This window comes from Pan paniscus, chromosome 16, assembly GCF_029289425.2.
Source record: "Pan paniscus chromosome 16, NHGRI_mPanPan1-v2.0_pri, whole genome shotgun sequence".
NCBI classification, from domain to species: Eukaryota; Metazoa; Chordata; class Mammalia; order Primates; family Hominidae; genus Pan; species Pan paniscus.
In genome coordinates, this window is record NC_073265.2 from 69,690,010 (window position 1) to 69,707,998 (window position 17,989).

General features: G+C 45.4%; 1 protein-coding gene and 1 pseudogene across 6 annotated transcripts in view; one reads left to right on the top strand and one right to left on the bottom strand.

Annotated features, from left to right (window-relative positions):
* Positions 1 to 17,989, top strand: part of ARNT2 (aryl hydrocarbon receptor nuclear translocator 2) — a 196,901-nt gene that overhangs the window by 27,709 nt on the left and 151,203 nt on the right. Inside the window, exon 1 of one of the 6 annotated variants that reach the window (XM_003810730.5) lies at positions 9,346 to 9,498. The exons of 4 other annotated variants lie outside the window; for them this stretch is intronic. The gene's annotated coding sequence lies outside the window, so the exon portion shown is untranslated. Of the gene's footprint in view, positions 1 to 9,345; positions 9,499 to 10,995; positions 11,146 to 17,989 lie in introns of those variants that run through there. One more of the 6 variants, XM_008963087.4, reaches the window with a different exon arrangement.
* Positions 11,968 to 14,319, bottom strand: LOC129394013 (uncharacterized histidine-rich protein DDB_G0274557-like; annotated as a pseudogene).

Here is a 17,989-nt window from a genome sequence, read left to right on the forward strand (position 1 = left end):
CTCAGCTGCAAAGATTAAGGGCCTACTGTCAACAGGTAAAAATGCAGCATCCTGGCTAACACGGTGAAACCCCGTCTCCACTAAAAATACAAAAAATTAGCCGGGCGTGGTAGCGGGCGCCTGTAGTCCCAGCTACTCGGGAGGCTGAGGCAGGAGAATGGCGTGAACCCGGGAGGCGGAGCTTGCAGTGAGCCGAGATCGCGCCACTGCACTCCAGCCTGGGTGACTGAGCGAGACTCCGTCTCAAAAAAAAAAAAAAAAAAAAAAAAAAAAAAAAAAAAATGCAGCATCTGTTTCCCATTCAACTGCTGCTCCCTGGAGGGTGTGGACTTTGATGAAATAGTGCACCCGCACCAGCCCTTCACCTGCGTCTCTGGGGCACAGGGGGAAGGGCAGTGTCTTGCCATCAGGTCAGCTGAATTAGAGGTAGAAGATTTCTCGCCTCTTCTTGAATTTTCTGGGACCTGATGCTTAGATCAGAGGTTGGCAAATTATGGCCAATGGGCCGCATCTGCCCTGCCTCCTGTTTTTGTATGGGCCATGAGCTGAGAATAATTTTTACATTTTTAAATTGATGGAAAAAAAACACCAAAAGAATATTCCATGACATGTGGAAATTATTTGAAATTCAAATCTCAGTGCTCATGCATTGAAACACAACCACCCCCACTCATTTATAGACTGTGTCTACGGTTGCTTTTGTACCATAACTGCAGCGTTGAGTAGTTGCCACAGAGACCTTATGGCCTTCAAAGCCTGAAATATTTACTTTCTGATCCTTCCCAGAAAAAGTTTGCCAACCTGTGGCTTAGATGGTGCAGGTGGAGATGGATCTTCTGCTTGGGCTGAGGCCTCTGAGAAACACAACAATGTTCCCATGAACAGAGAGCTTGTCCTCCTCTATAACCAGAAGGTATGGTCTCACCATCACAGCTCAGCCTCCTCTGCTAGGAAATCCCACAGCCTTTTTCTCCTCCAGAAGCTCATGCTCCCCTATCTTCAAGTATTGGAGTCCCAAGCATAAATTAAGACATCGAGGAGCATCCCATTTGGTTTATAGTACCAAATAGCATAAAAATAACACCTTAACTGCTTTGAAAAGAAAACAGATTTTAATGCCTTGTGTGTAAACATTTTTACTGTTTTGCATATATTTTATATTTGTAGAGTAATTCACAGTTTAAAATTTAACACAAAATGTTTTTTTGGTGAATGATGGATGAATATATTCATCAAGGAATATATTCAACAAGGAAACTACTTTGTTTCATAAAACCTCTTAAAGGGGATTTTAGATCTGTGGAAGGATATGTGAGTTCCTTAATCAATTTGTTGTGTAAACAGCGGGTATGCCCACATTTTTTTTCCTTTTTAGAAAAGGCACTATATTTTATTTATTTTATTTTATTTTATTTTATTTTATTTTATTTTATTTTATTTTATTTTTTGAGACCGAGTCTTGCTCTGTTGCCCAGGCTGGAGTGCAGTGGTGCGATCTCGGCTCACTGCAACCTCTGCCTCCCAGGTTCAAGTGATTCTCCTGCCTCAGCCTCTCGAGTAGCTGGGTCTACAGGTGCACACCACCACGCCCGGCTAATTTTTGTATTTTTAGTAGAGACGAGGTTTCACCATGTTGTCCAGACTGGTCTTGAACTGCTGGCCTCAAGTGATCCACCCACCACCTCCCCCCGCCTCGGCCTCCCAAAGTGCTGGAATTACAGGCGTGAGCCACCGCACCCAGCCTAGAAAAGGCATTTTATAGAAATAATTGTATTTAAAGAATGAGATACCATTTTGTTACTGGAGGGGCAAAGGGAAAGCCTCTTCATTTTCTGAAGGTTTGCTGAAAAATCAACTTACAAAAGGCAGGTTAATTGAAGAAAATGGGTATAAATTTTATTAATGTGTACATGAGAACCTTCAGAATGACCCAAAGATACAGAGGAAACTGACCATTTTTATGCTTAGGTTCAACAAAGTATGGACAGCCGTGTAGATATAGGATTAGACAAAAAGGGCATGATCCAATGTCAATCGGCTGAGTGGGGAAACTCAGCAAGGCCTGTCTGTTTAGATTGCATTCCTTCCTTCTGAGTATAAGGCAGGACCCTCTCTGGAATGAGGGTCTTATGACCTGCAGTCAAACAAGGTAGGGCAGATAGTTTCTTTATGGCCAGTTTTCACACAGAAAGGCAGAGGGAAAGTTAGAGTGACATCTTTAAGTTTTATGGCTGGCTTTGGGGAAAAAGGCTTCTGGCTTCCATGCCCTGCCCTGGGGCAGAGGGATTCTAGTGTCTGTGTCTAGCCTCAGGGGAGAATGGCGCTAAGAGACAGGAGGGCAAGAGAAGATCAGAGAAATAAATTTTTCTTCTGAGGATGCTTCTGAGGCCTTCATTTTGGGGTATTGTTGACTGAGTCCTGACATTTATGATTTTACAAGATTTCCTGAACAGGAAGTGCTCCTTTTTCTCCAGTTCACAATGTCACACTGGGCATCTATGGACTTGAGAATAACAGAATTGCCTTTGCTGCATGGATTTTCTTATGCACGTTTGCTTCATTGCCATTAATCTTCACATAGAGTCAAACAGTAGCATGTGGCTACACCTAGAAACTTGAAGCCGGAAGCAAAGTCCAGAGTGACAAAGCCAGAGAAGAGAGACCTAGGAAAGAAAGCATTTGTGTGAAGGTGTGAGTGTGAGCTCATCTGTGCTTTTTGTCGGGGAGGCAGAGCATTAGTAGGACTCAGAGATGCCCAGAGGGGTCAAAGGAGTGGGGACAGAGAGCAAGGGATGCAGTGAGAGATCAAGAGAAAATCGGCAAGTGAGTGGAGGAAGAGAGGGGACAGGTAGACTGGGAGAGGGAGTGGGGAGCAGAGAAGAGGCAGGGAACGGGGAGTGGAAGAGAGAAGGAAAAGGAGAGGGGATGTCCAGGAGCAGGATAATAGATTGAAATAAGGATAAAGCCAGGAGCTCGGGTTAAGATAGGTAAGAAGTGGTACTTTCATGGAAGTTTTCCCTGAATCTTTCTGAGGTCCTGGGCGCAGGGTTGGTGGGAGATGGATACAACAGGGGGGCTGTTTGAGGCCACCTTCTCCTTTTATGTTTTCCAACTCCTGCTCCTGAGAGGCAGCACCTGGATCCTTACCTGCGGGTAAACCACTGGGATGTCTGGGGTCACTCTCCCCTCCTGCCGGTTGTCGCCTGTACCACTCTCCACGCTCACTGAAGCCCAGTTTCCAGGGAGCTCCCCAATCCCTTAGTGTCTGCAGATACAGCCAACAACCAGCACTGCCATCGGGCCACCTGGCCACACACCTCCTGCCCTGTGCCTGCCCTCGTCCTTTCCTCAGCCAGGACACCCCATTGCCTCCTCCATAGGTGCCAGCTTTGCCTGAGGTTCTCTTTCCCTCTTGGAGTGATGGAGGCTGGCAGTACAGAGTACCCTTCCCTTTAAGTTTTGGTTCTCAGTTTTGAAGAACCCTGAGCCTCCAGGATTGCGGGCATAGTAACTTCCTCCTGAGAAAAGCCGTTATTGGGTCAGTCCCTGCTTCAGAAGCAGCAAGGTCCGTTGCTGCTGAGCGGAGGCTGCATGAGCCTTTGAACTGGCTTCCTTTCATCCTGGGCCCTGGTCCTCCCTTTCCCACCCCTTCCCATAGAACCATTTGCCTCCCAGTCCAAACAGCTGCCCCCCTCCCATGCACGTTGCTGACCCCACAGCCCTCTCACATTCCTCTGGCTCAGAGGCCAGGTTCCCTCCCTCCCTCTGTCCACAGGAGCAGGCAGTACTAAGGATATGCTGTCCAAGGCCATTACCGGCTTAGAAGTGGGAGGCGTGTGGGCTTCAGAGACAGCTTTGAAACGGCCGTGGATCACTTGGCACTGATTTTGCACCTGAATAATTGAGAACCTTGTAGGTGCCTCTTAGGGCAGCACTCAGAGCAAAATTTATCCATTCATTGATTCATTTATTCATCCGTGTCAAAAATATGTGTTGATGGTAAAAGGAATTTGAGGAGATATGGGCAAAAAAAGGAAAAAAATGTGTTGAATGGCTAGTGCGTCCCAGCTACGATGCCATGCACATGTGCAATTGTGAGCGCATTGTCTTCAGCTAACTGCACGGAAGCCTCCACTTCCTACAGCCCAAGTCATCCCCTCCTGCATCCTTCCCCCTCCCTGCACACCTCCCCTCCTTATTCAGCTTTCCCCCACCACTTTTACCTGCAGACTCAGGGATGGGCCCCTTCATCTTGGATTGATGCTTCATCAGCCTGGGTGGGGCAGCGGTAGGTGAAGTCTCAACATCTTACGAGGTCTGGACTCTGATCTTACTGAGTTTCAGGATGCTGGCAGGTAAAGCAGCTGGGATCTGAGCAGTCACCAAGGCTTCTGGGAACGCCATTCTGTGGGGCCCACTCAATCTCAAAGAAGGCGACAAGGAAAGCATGGCCATCACTGAAGGGTGTGGTGATTCCATACGACAAATGAATAGACACTGCTTCCTGACCTCGGGGAATTCCTCCTACCTGGGGAAACAGAAACACACAGCAAGTGAGGGATTGTAACTGTATTGTGTTCCTTCACTACATCCATCCAGGTGTCCCCATCGTGGTGCCACCTCCATAGGGTTTGAGTTAAATGTACAGGAAGTGCATGTTGCTGTCCACTGTCTAAATTAGGAGTGATACTCCCAGGACACCCACATCCTCCAGATGATTAACCATCTGGTATCCTGGCGGGGGCTGTGTTTGCTTCACGACTTGTGTGGGCCCTGGCACCAGGAAGGATGGTAGCTGCTCTCGTTGTGTCTGGACAACAATCAGTACACATGGAGAAGGGGCACATGTCCCTGGTTATGTGGACAGTCTTCATTTGTGCCTGGGATTTTAACGTCTCTGCATGCTATCTGGTTTAGTATTTGTCCCACTCTCCTTCAAAGGTGTGGGTTTTGCATAACTGAGAAGGCCAGGGTATCTGTGAGCCCAGCGGGCAGGACTCAAGCTTGACTCACCTTGTCTGTTGCTTCCTGGTTAAACAGTGTTTAAAATCCACGAACTTATTGCCTCCTCCAGAGCCTTCTGCATCCATCCCACTGATTGTCTCTCCTGGTTTGTGCTGTTTGGCACCTCTGGTTCGCAGAGCTCTCTGGATTTACCTGCTGTGTCACTTTTCACACAGCTTGTCCTGGCTGTTTGCTGGTCCTTCTTCTCCCTTCTCGATGGGCTCCATCTTTCCTTTCTGTATATTCAGGGCCTTATACTGTGCCATGGAATAACCTCAGTCTACCCTTTGTGGAGAGAAGTAGGCCTTCACTCCTCACTGCTCCAGCATCAAGAAGTCACGAGCTTGTGAAGGGAGCCACAGGAGGAACTGCACGCTCGTCAGGCCACTGTTACCTCTTGCCCCGACTTCAGAGCTGGCGGCGGTGTCTCCCCCACCTTGAATAACTCATCTTTTAATATTTTCTTTGCCAGAGTCTCAGCCTCTCCATCTCTCTTATCCCATTTTTGTCTCCTCTCCTCTTTTGTGGCCTCATCTCTCCGGTTTTTACTCTTTCCTGAGTATTTCAGATATTTTACCATGCACATTTACTACTGTACTAATCAGAAAACCCTGAATATGATCATACCCAGGACACGGTGATAATGATGCTTCTTTCACAGTGTTGCCATGTGGATTTATGAGCCTGCTCAGGGCCTGCCACCTCTTTGAAACTCAGTAGCTATTTCAGCCTCAAATTCTGCCTTTTCCCCCTTTCATCACCTCTGTCCCATCCCTGTAGGGAAGTTTGCTCAGCTGGAGGTGGCTACACCATTTCACAACTGCCAGCTTCTGTTCCCCTCCCTCAGTTCTGTGTTCCCAATTCCCAAGCAGCCTGCCCACGGAGCCAAGCATTTCACTTACCTTCGATTATATCACTTGCATTGCTTCCTGATCATAAGAGTATTATATTCTAAGTTTTTAAAACACAGAGATAATAGAAAATAAGTGGGCAGTAAAAATCCTATGTAGTCTTACCATTCAGTTATTAGCTTTGTTCCTTTTTAAAATGTATTTACCTACACACACACACACACACAGAGTCTCTTTCTCTGTCTGGATGTACACATATTAGAGGTGTGTTGAGTTAATTCAGTTTTCCTTAATGCTGAATGGCCGAGCATCTATGTTTGGCTCTGATTGAGGCTGATGCTGAATCATTGAATGAAAGTATGACATTCTAACAAAAATAGGTATTGTTCTTATGTTATTTTTATTTATTAGGATTCCTCACATTGTAAAGTTAAACTCTAAGTCAGAAACAGTTGTATCTAGACCCTGCCCACTGCTAGATACTCCTGTGCTTACCATGCTGCAATTTATTATACTAAATATAGACATTTGTTTGCAACTGAGTTTGGTGGAGGAATGAACTACGTTGGTTTTGTTAATTATGTCTGCATTGGTGATGATTTACTACAGATGTTATGGTGTGATATGGGAGGTTTTTTCCCTTGTGAATTTTTGAGGTGGCACAGTTGATAAACTTGGCAACTAATTTGTCCTTATAAAGATATGAAGGATTCCAAATAAGACTTTTTCTTGAAAGATGCATGGTCTAAACAGAAACAGGTAGAAAAATTTTAAATCCTAAAGATTGTTTATTGTTGTGAAGGCCAGCATACCAAACAATTCCACAAAGACATAATTTATAATATACACTAATAATCTCTTTTATTCTGTTTTATAGTAGTATTTATGGTTCTGTACATATCTTGGCTCAGAAAGAATATGACAGTCTTTGTAAAAGTAGCAAGCAAATATTTTGCCTCTTTTTTGGGGGGGTGGATGGAGTCTGGCACTGTCACGTGGGCTGCAGTGCAGTGGTGCAATCTTGGCCCACTACGACCTCCATCTCCTGGGTTCACGCGATTCTCCTGCCTCAGCCTCCCAAGTAGCTAGGATTATAGGCACACGCCACCACGCCTGGCTAATTTTTTGTATTTTTAGTAGATACGGGGTTTCACTGTGTTGGCCAGACTGGTCTCGAACTCCTGAACTTGTGATCCGCCCATCTCGGCCTCCCAAAGTGTTGTCTCTTAATATTTGTATTATTTCCTCACTTCCTATTAAATATAACTATTTGTTAAAGTTCTTGATAATTGATTTGCACACAAATTTTGCATATAAAATTAATAGCTTTTACCATATGGTCAAAGATTACTGCACATTTCATTCTTGCAATAATATTTATATTTATACACCATCTGACTGGGAGAGTTCAAAATACATCATACATACAAGGAGCTTTTTAATCTGAGTACATCTAGAATGCAGATTTACATTTGAAAGTGAACATGCGGACTTGAGCAATAAGTTCATGTGGCATGGCTTATTTGTAGTATTGATGTTGTTATGCTGTAGACGTAGAGATGGTGGTGACCTGAGTATCGTAAGGCCATTGATCATGCACAAGTTCAGGGATGCCGGAAATGATCTTGCAATAGGTATTCGACTGTTTGTCCTTTCAAAGGCCAAGGCATTCATTTAGAAGCCATGGCCAAATAATAGGTTTTGGGCAAATAGTGTAGCTGAAGCTGAACTTTGATGGATCCCTGATAAATATGTTTGCATATATGATTTTGTATCCTGCTCCATTAACTTACTCTTAGCATTTTCCTATAACATTATCTTTGAAATCATGATATTTAAAGGTCGAGTAATTTTTATCTGGGAGTGTTCCGTAAGTTATGAGCTTTTCTCTTTATGTCAGACTTGTTAGTTCATTTGGTTTCTGTTCAACTTCCAACTGCCTTTGGACAGTCAACATGTATCTTGGTCATTCATTTTTTTCCCCTACCTTTCATATCCTCAGCCACTGTGAAGAGGTCTCTGCAGTCATTGAGAACTGGCCTCTTCCCTTTTATACAGGAAGGTCCCTCAGGTATCTGAAGACAGTTTTATCCCTCCTTCTGCCTCAACGACTCTCCAGGCCGACAAGCTGTGTCTCACTAGCAGGTCCTCCTCAGTGAACCCTTCACCATCCCATGGTTCTTTCTGGTATTTTTGAATGTGGAGAATCAGAGCGTTGAACCCTCCTGTGTACTCTTCCACCAGCAACCCATGCCTTGCACTTTCTCCTTCAGGGTCTGTCTTACTGCACAGGGCTCCTGATTCCCTAGACTCAGGTCCTGGTAGGCCAGAGTCTAGGTTTTGGCTGAGACTCCTTCTAAGACCTCATTAGGGACATTCAGTTCACTGATGGACACCAATCCTTCCAACCTAGATGTTCTGGGCTGGCTTCTGTGTGATTGATGACACACACTTTCTTCTGATGTTCTGCGGCTTCTAGGTTTGACTCAAGCATGAGACAAGTCATGGGTGGATGTCTCATTGCAGTTAGACCTGTGAGGTCATCTCACACAGAGTGGGGCAGGTTGAATGGGTCACTCATCCTTGTTGTCTTGCTCCAGAATCATATCCTTGACAGCAGCCTCTCCACTTTTCTTCCATTGGAATTACTGGTTACCCATCTTCTTGCTGGGTCTGTTTTATTTTTACTCCTTTTACAAATTTCAGCACAGAGATTACAGGACTTCAGCCCACAGGGTGGAGAAGGAAGCTGGAGTTAGTGGGTTCAGACACTAGTGGGAACATGGGGAGTGACACCATAGTGTGCTGTAGTGCAGTGCCCCTGTTCCAGAGGAGAGCCAGAGCTCTACCTGAGCCAGCACTGTTAGCTGAGGTGGGAGGGCATCTCCCCGGGCTGCCTTGGGACTGGTTTCAATTCCCTAATGCCAAAACCTGCCTGCCTACTAGAAGGGGCTCAGGCAGGCATCCAGGGCTCGGTATCCAGGCTGGAAGCACCAGCCAGAGGAGACAGGACCTGGCTTCTTCTTGCTTTCCCAGGTCCAGTGGCCATCCTCTTCTCTATTGCAGAGACCTTGGCCCAGCCTGCTGATCAGAAAAGAATGTCTTACAGAGGATCTCACAGCTGGTTAAAGCTGAGCATAGATCTGCAGTCAGAGTTCTCTGATTCTCAGTCTAATGATTTTCTGTACATTGTGCTATAAAAATGCTACCCCATGGAGGTCCTTTGGGAATCATGTGCCCTGTCTTCATTCCAGAAGTAAGAGGGACCCTCCCTTGCTTGGACTTCAAGAAGAATCCTTTATTATCTCTCACTAAAATATTTGGATAAGAATCTAGATTTTTCAAATATGCATTTGTTATGGTTTCATAGGAAATCCAAGTAACCGATTTTTCAGAACCTAAGCAGTTAATGCTAGAAATTTTGCTGCAAATAAATTGATCAGTATGCAAGACAGTTGTCACGGCTGAATCATGGTCCACAGTTAAGGTAAACAGATCTGTGATGACATTTTCTGAGCAGAATACAAATGCAGCTACATTTCCTCCCAGAGGTTTCTGACATTTCTTCTACACGGATAACAGATTCTCCTAAGAAGGTGTTGGTCACAAGGAAGAAAGATCTTTGTTTAATCCCTCTGAAAAGGTAGGGCTGTGATATTTGATGTGCTTTCTGTGAAGAGAATTGTTCTAAGAGAGATGAATATTGAGAAGAGCGTTTTTCTTTGGTTAGTTGCCTGCCCTCACCCCCCTCCCACCCATGGAAAGAGTCTTTTTGTTTTTCATTTATTTGAATGGCCATTAAAATATTGTGTGTTGTCATGTTGTGAAAGTTTGCATGTAATTGATTTTTTCCCAATGTAAAGATCAGGGGATATTTTTCTTACTTGGATTCACATGAAATGTGGGGAGAGCAAGATGTCCTTTTTTCCATTTCCTCCTGTTCCTTTCATCTGTAATGCTCTCAAGTTCCACGTCTTTTCCAGGTTTTCGCTGCCTACACTGTATTATAGGAATTCTACACAGTACGTCTGCATCTGAAATGTGAAATAGTCTGTAGCTAGATGCTGCATTATAAGCCAGATATGTTTTCTGTGTTATGGTGAACCTTACAAAATCTTTAGCTTGTACTGATTTTTAAATGAGCTCCAAACCTCATTCCAACTTTGTCTAAGAGCAGACAGTCATTTCCCCTCTGTGTGTAATGGGAAACAATTTCCTGAGGGGATATTTGCATTTGGAGTCAGACTGCTGCGAATACAGATATTTCTGTCTATTTGTGCATTTGCCATCGGTTATGATCAGGGATCTGAGCAGAGATCTAGACAAGAGCGTTGCATTTGAGTGGGGGAATAACTCTCGATCTGTAGGGAGTTGCAGTTGGGATAAAAGACCAGAAATCTCCAGGGACTGGAAATGAACAAGAAAGCATACCCCTCAGAGGGGGCTAAATGACTGTGCTCAGAAATTCTGGAGCAGTCAAAGGAACGCTTTTCAGGAAACGGCATCTTTCCTATCGTACTTCGTTCCTCCCAGAGCATTTTTTGCAGTCCATTGCCAGGTTAGCATAGGGGTGGTGTCCTCCAGGAAGCCTTCTCAGATCTTCCCAGCCTTCCCCACCACATGGTATCCAGCATCCCTCACAGCATGCATTTCTCAGTGTGAAATTACTGGGCTCTGTGCCTCCATCACACTTAAGACTGAACTTGTCAGAGGCAGGATTGGGTCCTTTCATCTCTGACCATCGTTCAGCTTCTAGCACAGCCCCTGGCTCAAAAGAAGAGCTTTGCAAATGCTGCTTATAATTGAAACAGAGACCACTTTCTCACAGCAACCTCTGCAAAAGGAAATAATGTCCTGATAAACTCCATGTCTTAGCTGAGGAGAAACTGAGGAAAATAGTGATGAAGCCAGAGCTAGAAGTAGGCTGCTACTGAATGTGTGGCCCCCTGATTCAGTGAACCGAGGAATGTGTGAGCACTTGTACCTCTACTTTGCTGTGAAAGTCCTCCTGTATTGAGCATGTGTGGCATGGTAGTTGTAAATATGCAACTGGCCCAATCATATTTTTCTTCTGTCTCTAGAATTTTTTTGCCCTATACAGTGTAGGAGGATCAGGTGACCAAGGTTTTTTAGAATTTTCCCTTTTTGGGATCTGACGCCGACACACTATTTTGAGGCAGTGACATCATCTCTTTCCTCTGGCGTGCCCTCCTTGCGGCTCCATCATTCAGGCCTTGCCATCTCTCACCTGGACTGCTGTGACTTTCATTCATTCCCAGGAGAAGTCCAGGTACAGTAAGAATGAATCACCAGGGACCAGACCTGGACTGGGTAGGGGAGGGGTTGTTCAGAGACAGGCCTCCTTGAGGAGTGATTTGAGCAAAATCTAAATGACTGTAAGGAACTAATGAGGTGAAGAGAGAGAGGAGAGCTTTCTTGCCAGAGGACATAGCATATGCAAAGGTCCTGGGGTCAGAACGGAACATAGTGTGTTCAAGAAACTGATAAGGCAGCATGGCTGGAGCCAGAGAGGTAGGCTGGAGAGGTAGGCAGTGGCCTGATCACACAAGAACAAGTTGATCATGGCAGGGAACTCCAGGTTTGGGCTAAAAGGAAAGAAAATGTGTTAGAAGACAGAGGCAAGGGCTGGCCTTGTCTGATGTGGCTTCCGAGTGTGGAATGAGTGGGAAGGACAAGAGTGGAATGCAGGAAGGTCAGGGGCATCTTGAGGCAGGCCAGCAGCAGAGCCCAGAAGATGGAGAGACCTCTCGGAGGTAGCAGCAGGGCTTGCTATTGGATTGGAGAAGCAGCAGCGGAGGCAGCGCTGCTGCCAGGCACCTGGATGAGTTCACCTAGGAGAACACATAGGATAGGAGGCTGCACAAGATGCCCTGAGGTCTGGAAGAGGAGGAAGAACAGGCAGAGGAGGCCTAGGAAGAGGGGCCTGAGGCAGGAGGTGAAGGACGTGGGCCTGGAAAACCAGGCGAAAATGCTTGAGACAGAGCAGGGGGCCACATCCCCATAGAAGGTCAGGGGCAGAAGAGCCACTGTTTGCCTTCACAAGAGTGGCCTTGTGACGATGGCAGCTCTCTAGTGGGGTGACAGACGAGAGAAGGTTGAAGGAAGCATGGGAGGCGAGGAACCAGCAAGGGGAAGCAGCTCTTTGGTGGTTTTGCTTCATGAAGGGGAGCGGATTACTTTTCCTTGTGTAATGGAAAATTCGGCCTTGGCTTTTGAGATTGATTTGAATTTTGATGTGTGTTATAGAATGCGTTCATGTTTCTATGCTGCACCAGATGCCTGTCTTCTAAATGTGGCAAACCCTCAGCTGCATGGGGAAATCGAGGTGAGGGTCCTGTTCTTCACGCCCGTTTCAGATGAGTTCCTTGCCAGGCGCTGCTTGAGCTACCCGTGGCAAACTGGAAACAAGAGGGGATGGATGACTTGTCCAGGATCCCTGGGTTTCCTTCTGAAGGGTGTGTAGGGCTGTGGGGTCCCAGGGCTGTGACAAATGCAGGGCACACTTCCCTGCTCAGGCGAAGCTTACCATCAGCGAGGAGGAAGCTGTTCCCTGTCAGGTCCGGGGCGGGCGGTGTGTGTGGTTTGTGTGTACGTGGTGTGTGTGTGTGTGTGTGTGGTGTGAGAGAGGTGTCTGTGGTATGTGTATGAGTAGTGTGATGTGTGTTTGTGGTGTGTATGTGGTGTGTATGTTGGTTTGAGTGGTTTGTGTGGTGAGATTTCTGTGAGTGGTGCATGTGTGTGGTGTATGCATGGTGTGTTTATTGATGTGAATGGTGTGTGCATGTGTGGTTTGTGTTGTGTGTGGTGGGTGGGGGTGTGTGTATATGAGTGGTGTATGAGCAATGTGTGTTGTGTTTGCGAATGATGTGTGATGTGTGTGAGTGGTGTGTTTGTGTGGTGTGTGTGTAGGTGTGTTGATGTGAGTGGTGTGTGTGTGGTGTGTGTGAATGCTTTGTATGTGTTGATGTGAGTGGTGTCAGTGGTGTGTGTGTGGTGTGTCCAAATGGTGTGTGTATGTGAATGGTGTCTATGTGTGTTGTGAGTGGTATATGTGTGGTGTGTGTGTGAATGGTGTGTATGTGTTGAGTGATGTGAGTGGTGTGTGTGGTGTGTTGGTGTGACTGCGAATGGTGTGTATGTATGTTGCTGTGAATGGTGGGGGAGTGTGGGTTGTGTGAGTGGTGTGTGATGTGTTGTGTGTGAATGGTGTGTGTCGTGTGTGTGAATAGTGTGCATGTGTGTCGATGTGACTGATGTGCGTGTGGCATGTATGTGAGGGTGTGTACGTGCGTTGATGTGAGTGGTGTGTGTGGGTGTGTGTGATGTGTGTGAGTGTTGTGTATGTTGATGTGAGTGGTGTGTATGGAGCGTGTGTGGTGTGTGTCAGTAGTGTGTATATGTATGTGTTGATGTGAGTGGTGTACGCAGGGTGTGTGGGGTGTGTGAGTGTTGTGTATGTGTGTTGAGAGTGGTGTGGAGGGGTGGGGTGTGTATGAGTGATGTGTATGTGTGTTGATATGGGGTGTGTGCAGGTGTTGTGTATATGTGTTGAGAGTGGTGTGGGGGTGTGTGGTGTGAGTGGTGTGTTTGTGTGTTGATGTGAGTGGTGTGTGTGGAGTGTGTAGGGTGTGTGCAGGTGTCATGTATGTGTGTTGATGAGAGCAGTGGGGATGTGTTTGGTGTGTGTGAGTGTTGTGTATGTGTGTTGATGTGAGTGACGTGTGTGGGGGTGTGTGGTGTGTGTGAGTGGTATGCATGTGTGTTGATATGATGTGTGTGTGTGAGTGGTGTGTGACGTATGTGTTGGTGCGTGAATCCCTGAGAGGAGGTGGGTGGGAGACAGGATGGAGGAGGCCGGTGCAGCATGGACTGGGTGCAGGCTCCCAGCTCAGGACTCAGCTCCGCACAGGGAGACCCGAGTGGGGTCTGCATTCCCTCCTGAGATCCGGGTGGGCCTGACAGCTGATGTAGAGACAGGACTCTGGGTAGAGGGACCACTGGAGGTCGGAACAGGTGGAGCGCCTCATCTCAGGCTCACGGGGTTTGCAGCTCCTCCTTCTGTCTCTGGCCAGAGCCTCACGCGGGGGATCGTGTTACGAGTGGGGTGCTGAGGAGTCCAGAAGGCCTTCTGCCCCCTCTGCCCCTCTGACCTCTCTTGCACTCCTGTGAGTGAGAACCAGAAAAGCAACATTATCGAAGTGACTCAAGTCCTTACCATAGCAAAATGACTCTAAGTGGTGTTAGCATCTGTGTGTGTGTATTTTTATTGAACACTTACATGTGCTTACGCTGTGCCAGACATCATTCTAAGTGCTTTACAAAGATTAGCTTCTTTAATCCTCGTAACTCCAGGAGGTGCATTGCTATCCCCATTTTGCAGATAGAAAACCAAGGCACAGAGAGGCTAAGTAATTTGCTCAAGGGTTATATAAAGATCACACGTACATACACGTATAATGTCTGCTTGGAAAAGACGTTCTGTTCTAGGGGAAAGTAACAGAGGAGAAGGAACATTTCTTCTACTAGACATGATAAATAATTGGCTTTCCTTAATACTCACAATAACCGTGTGATGTAAGTATTTTCCTGATCTTATAGAGGGGGAGACTGAAGCTTCGCAAGGTTCAATAGCTTGTGCACGGACCCCATGCCTAGATGGAGTGACCCCAAAGCATGAACATGTCCTACGTGCCATACAACTTTCATCTGGGCCTGTGATTGAGAATCGTGGCCTTAGCACGTCTCTTGCCACCCCGGGGAAGGATCTGCCTAACCACCTGGCCTCCGCCTGGGCACCACAAGGGACAGGGACCCCACAGTGGGTGGCCAAACACGTAAGAGCCTGCCCTGCCCTTCACTAGCCATGTTACAGGGTACAGGGCTGACCGGTCCCTGCCGAGTTTCCTAATCTGTAAAATGGGATGAATTTCCATTTACTTTATAGGGTGGATGTAAAGCTTGTGCAAAGAAGATGGCAGAGTGCCGGGAACACAGTCAGTACCCAACATAAATCTTAGTTTAGGTAAAATTTTATCATTGTTCTTAAGCCAATCCGTCCCATTATTGGACGCTTGCTATTTAAAAAGGGCTTCCCCTTCCTCTGTCTCTGTCTCATTCATTCATTGCTTCCAGTTCTCACCAGTTATATATACTTTCTCCTGTGTCTTCCACATGAAACCCTTTAAAAAGTATTATTCTATTTGTCATCACTCAATTGACATATCATTAAATTAACATTAAATTAACACATGCATTGGGAGAAAACTAGAATATTCAAAAAAACAAGAGCTTTTAGGATAAAATAAAACCCACCTGTAATTCTCACAACAGAAATAGCTAAGTTTAACATATTAGTGTATTTCTATCTGCCTTCTAGTCTTTTTTCTGTGCATATAACACACACACACACACACACACACATCCTTGCTCTCATCTCCCATCACAGCGAGGGAGAAGCTATGTCTGTGTTAGGTCCAGGACAGCGGGGAGTGTGTTTGCTGTGTGTCAGGGGTGTACATGTGCATGAATATTCTAATGTCTGTTGACACAGACTGCTGAGCTCTCCTCTGGAAAGGCTCTACTCATGAATACCCACAGCTGCAGGGTATGGTGGTGGCTGCACAGCCACCCTGGAGGTATCCAAAGTGTGATTTCCTCCCTATACAGTGCAGTGTTCAGTTCTCTTGGTGAGTGAAATTCAGAAACCCTGGAGCACATCATCAACTGGCTTGCAGGGCTGCTCTTCATCTGAAGGTTTAGCCAGCTTTGCTCTATTGATACCAGGCCTTGTCTTTGGGACTGTCACCTCCAACCTGAACAGGGACCTTCCTAAGCCACCTTCTTTGGATGGACATCCCAAGAGCTTTGCTTGCTTCGACTTGAGTCACAGAGAAAAGATGCCAGATTTGGGAAGCGGGTGCCAGACTTTTCCAGGGAAGGCTGACAGCTGATCACATTATAGATATGGACATAGATTGCAGAGGAGAGAGACTTGTTTTTTCACTTTTGTTTGAATTTATTAAGGGTGGCTCCTAAAAACCAATATTAGAGAAAATATTTTATCTTTAAAGTCAATGTTAGTCTCATCGATTGCATTTTCTGTTTGGCTTATTTAGTATCCAGAATACTTAATTACCAAAAATAGCATTTGATAAAATGAGGCATCCATTCCTTAAATAAACTTTTTAAAGTAGACATAGGAGCAGATTCCTTGACAACAGAAACAGTGTCTGTCTTAAACCAGCAGCTCATTCCAGTTAAATGCAAGGCTCAAGCAAGATTGCTTACCATCAGCATAATCATGATCATTTTAATTATTGTTGCTTGAGTGTTTTTTTTCCCAAGCACTATGTTAGGCTCATCACATACCTTGGCCTTAATTTTTTAAATGCCCCTTCAAGGTACATATTATGAACATTTCACAGCTGACACTTTGACCTAGAGTAGCCCCGTCACTCATAGCTGGGAAGTGTTTGAGTTGTGATTTGAAACCAGATATATTTGACTGCAAAGTAGTGACTTTCTTTTACCTCATGATAGGTCATTTTTACTCAATATTGCTCTGAAAGTTCTGGCCAATGAAATAGGACATGAAAAAAAGAAACTAGACATGAAATCAGACAAGAAAAAGAAAGATCACTTGTGGGCACCCACGCAGGTCATCTAATCTCTCTTTGCCTTGCTCCCTTCATCTGTTGGAGGAAAGAAAGGGCTTGGTTTTCAGTGTTCCTCATCCATTGCCCCACCAGCCAAGGTTTTGGGGAGCTTTACTTTTTTCAACTTATATTGCCAAAACTATCGGCATTTTTGTTTCACCCAAATTAAATTCAGGTGATTGGAATGGGGAAGGGATGACAACCTTTCTAGGATTACCAACAATGGCTAAGATCTCTTCCAGCCTGAAATTTCCTCAACTCGAAGGCAGGAACAAGGTAACAGCTTTAAAATACCAAAACTTGGGCCTGGCGCGGTGGCTAACGCATGTAATCCCAGCACTTTGGGAGGCCGAGGTGGGCAGATCATGAGGTCAGGAGATGGAGACCATCCTGGCTAACACGGTGAAACCCCATCTCTACTAAAAATACAAAAAAAATTAGCCGGGCATGGTGGCGGGCGCCTGTAGTCCCAACTACTTGGGAGGCTGAGGCAGGAGAATGGCGTGAACCCGGGAGGTGAAGCTTGCAGTGAGCTGAGATCACGCCACTGCTCTCCAGCCTGGGTGACAGAGTGAGATTCTGTCTCAAAAAAAAAACAAAAAACAAAAAACAAAAAACAAAAACTTGTGCTGCTTAGAACATTAGCTGAGCAGGTGATCCATTTTTAAAGTTTCCACAATTAGAGATATTTATTATATACTGGGATAACCGAAGTTAAGCAATCCTCTTTATATAGGTAGGACTTGTCAATATGTTTTTAGTGGATGTTGGAATCTCCAAGAAAGGGGGTAAGTGCACAGCTTTTTTCTTAACTTATTTGACCATGGAACTCTGTTTCTTGGAGAATCTTAAGGGGCTGCTGTTCTGTGGAACTTATTTTAGAAAGTAGTGACTTTCATTGTCATCTGTCTTTGCTGTAACAGTGATTCTGCCCTTCAGTTTGGGGACATAATGGACTTAATGTGTTTTAGCCTCCATTTCAGAAAAATATAAATATTTTATCAAAGCAGGCAGATGATAAAGTTGTTGGGTTATTGCTTTTAATACTGTCTAGCTGTCACAAACTCAGTTGTCTAAAGGGGAGAGAATTACTTTAAGAGGAGGATTTTTTTTTTCCTTGAGGACTTTTTGATGTGTACCTTGGTTTAAAAAACAAAACAAAAGTGTAATCATTCCCCAAGTTTTGTGGACATAGCAAGATGACTAAATTAAGCTTTTGTTTATTGTGAAATTGTATTGTGTATTGTAAAATTCTTCTTCAAGAGTTTTGAGTGGGATAGTTCAAGTTGAGCTTCAGATGTGTTTATCAAACATACAGTGTTTTGGGGCGTAACTGTGGGTCAACTGTCACAGGACTCCCTGAGTTCTACTGAAAGGAAACAGAGCAGTAACCTACACCAACCATGCACTGTCAACATCACCAGGCATCTCTCTCCACTAAGAAGGGCCCAGATTCCT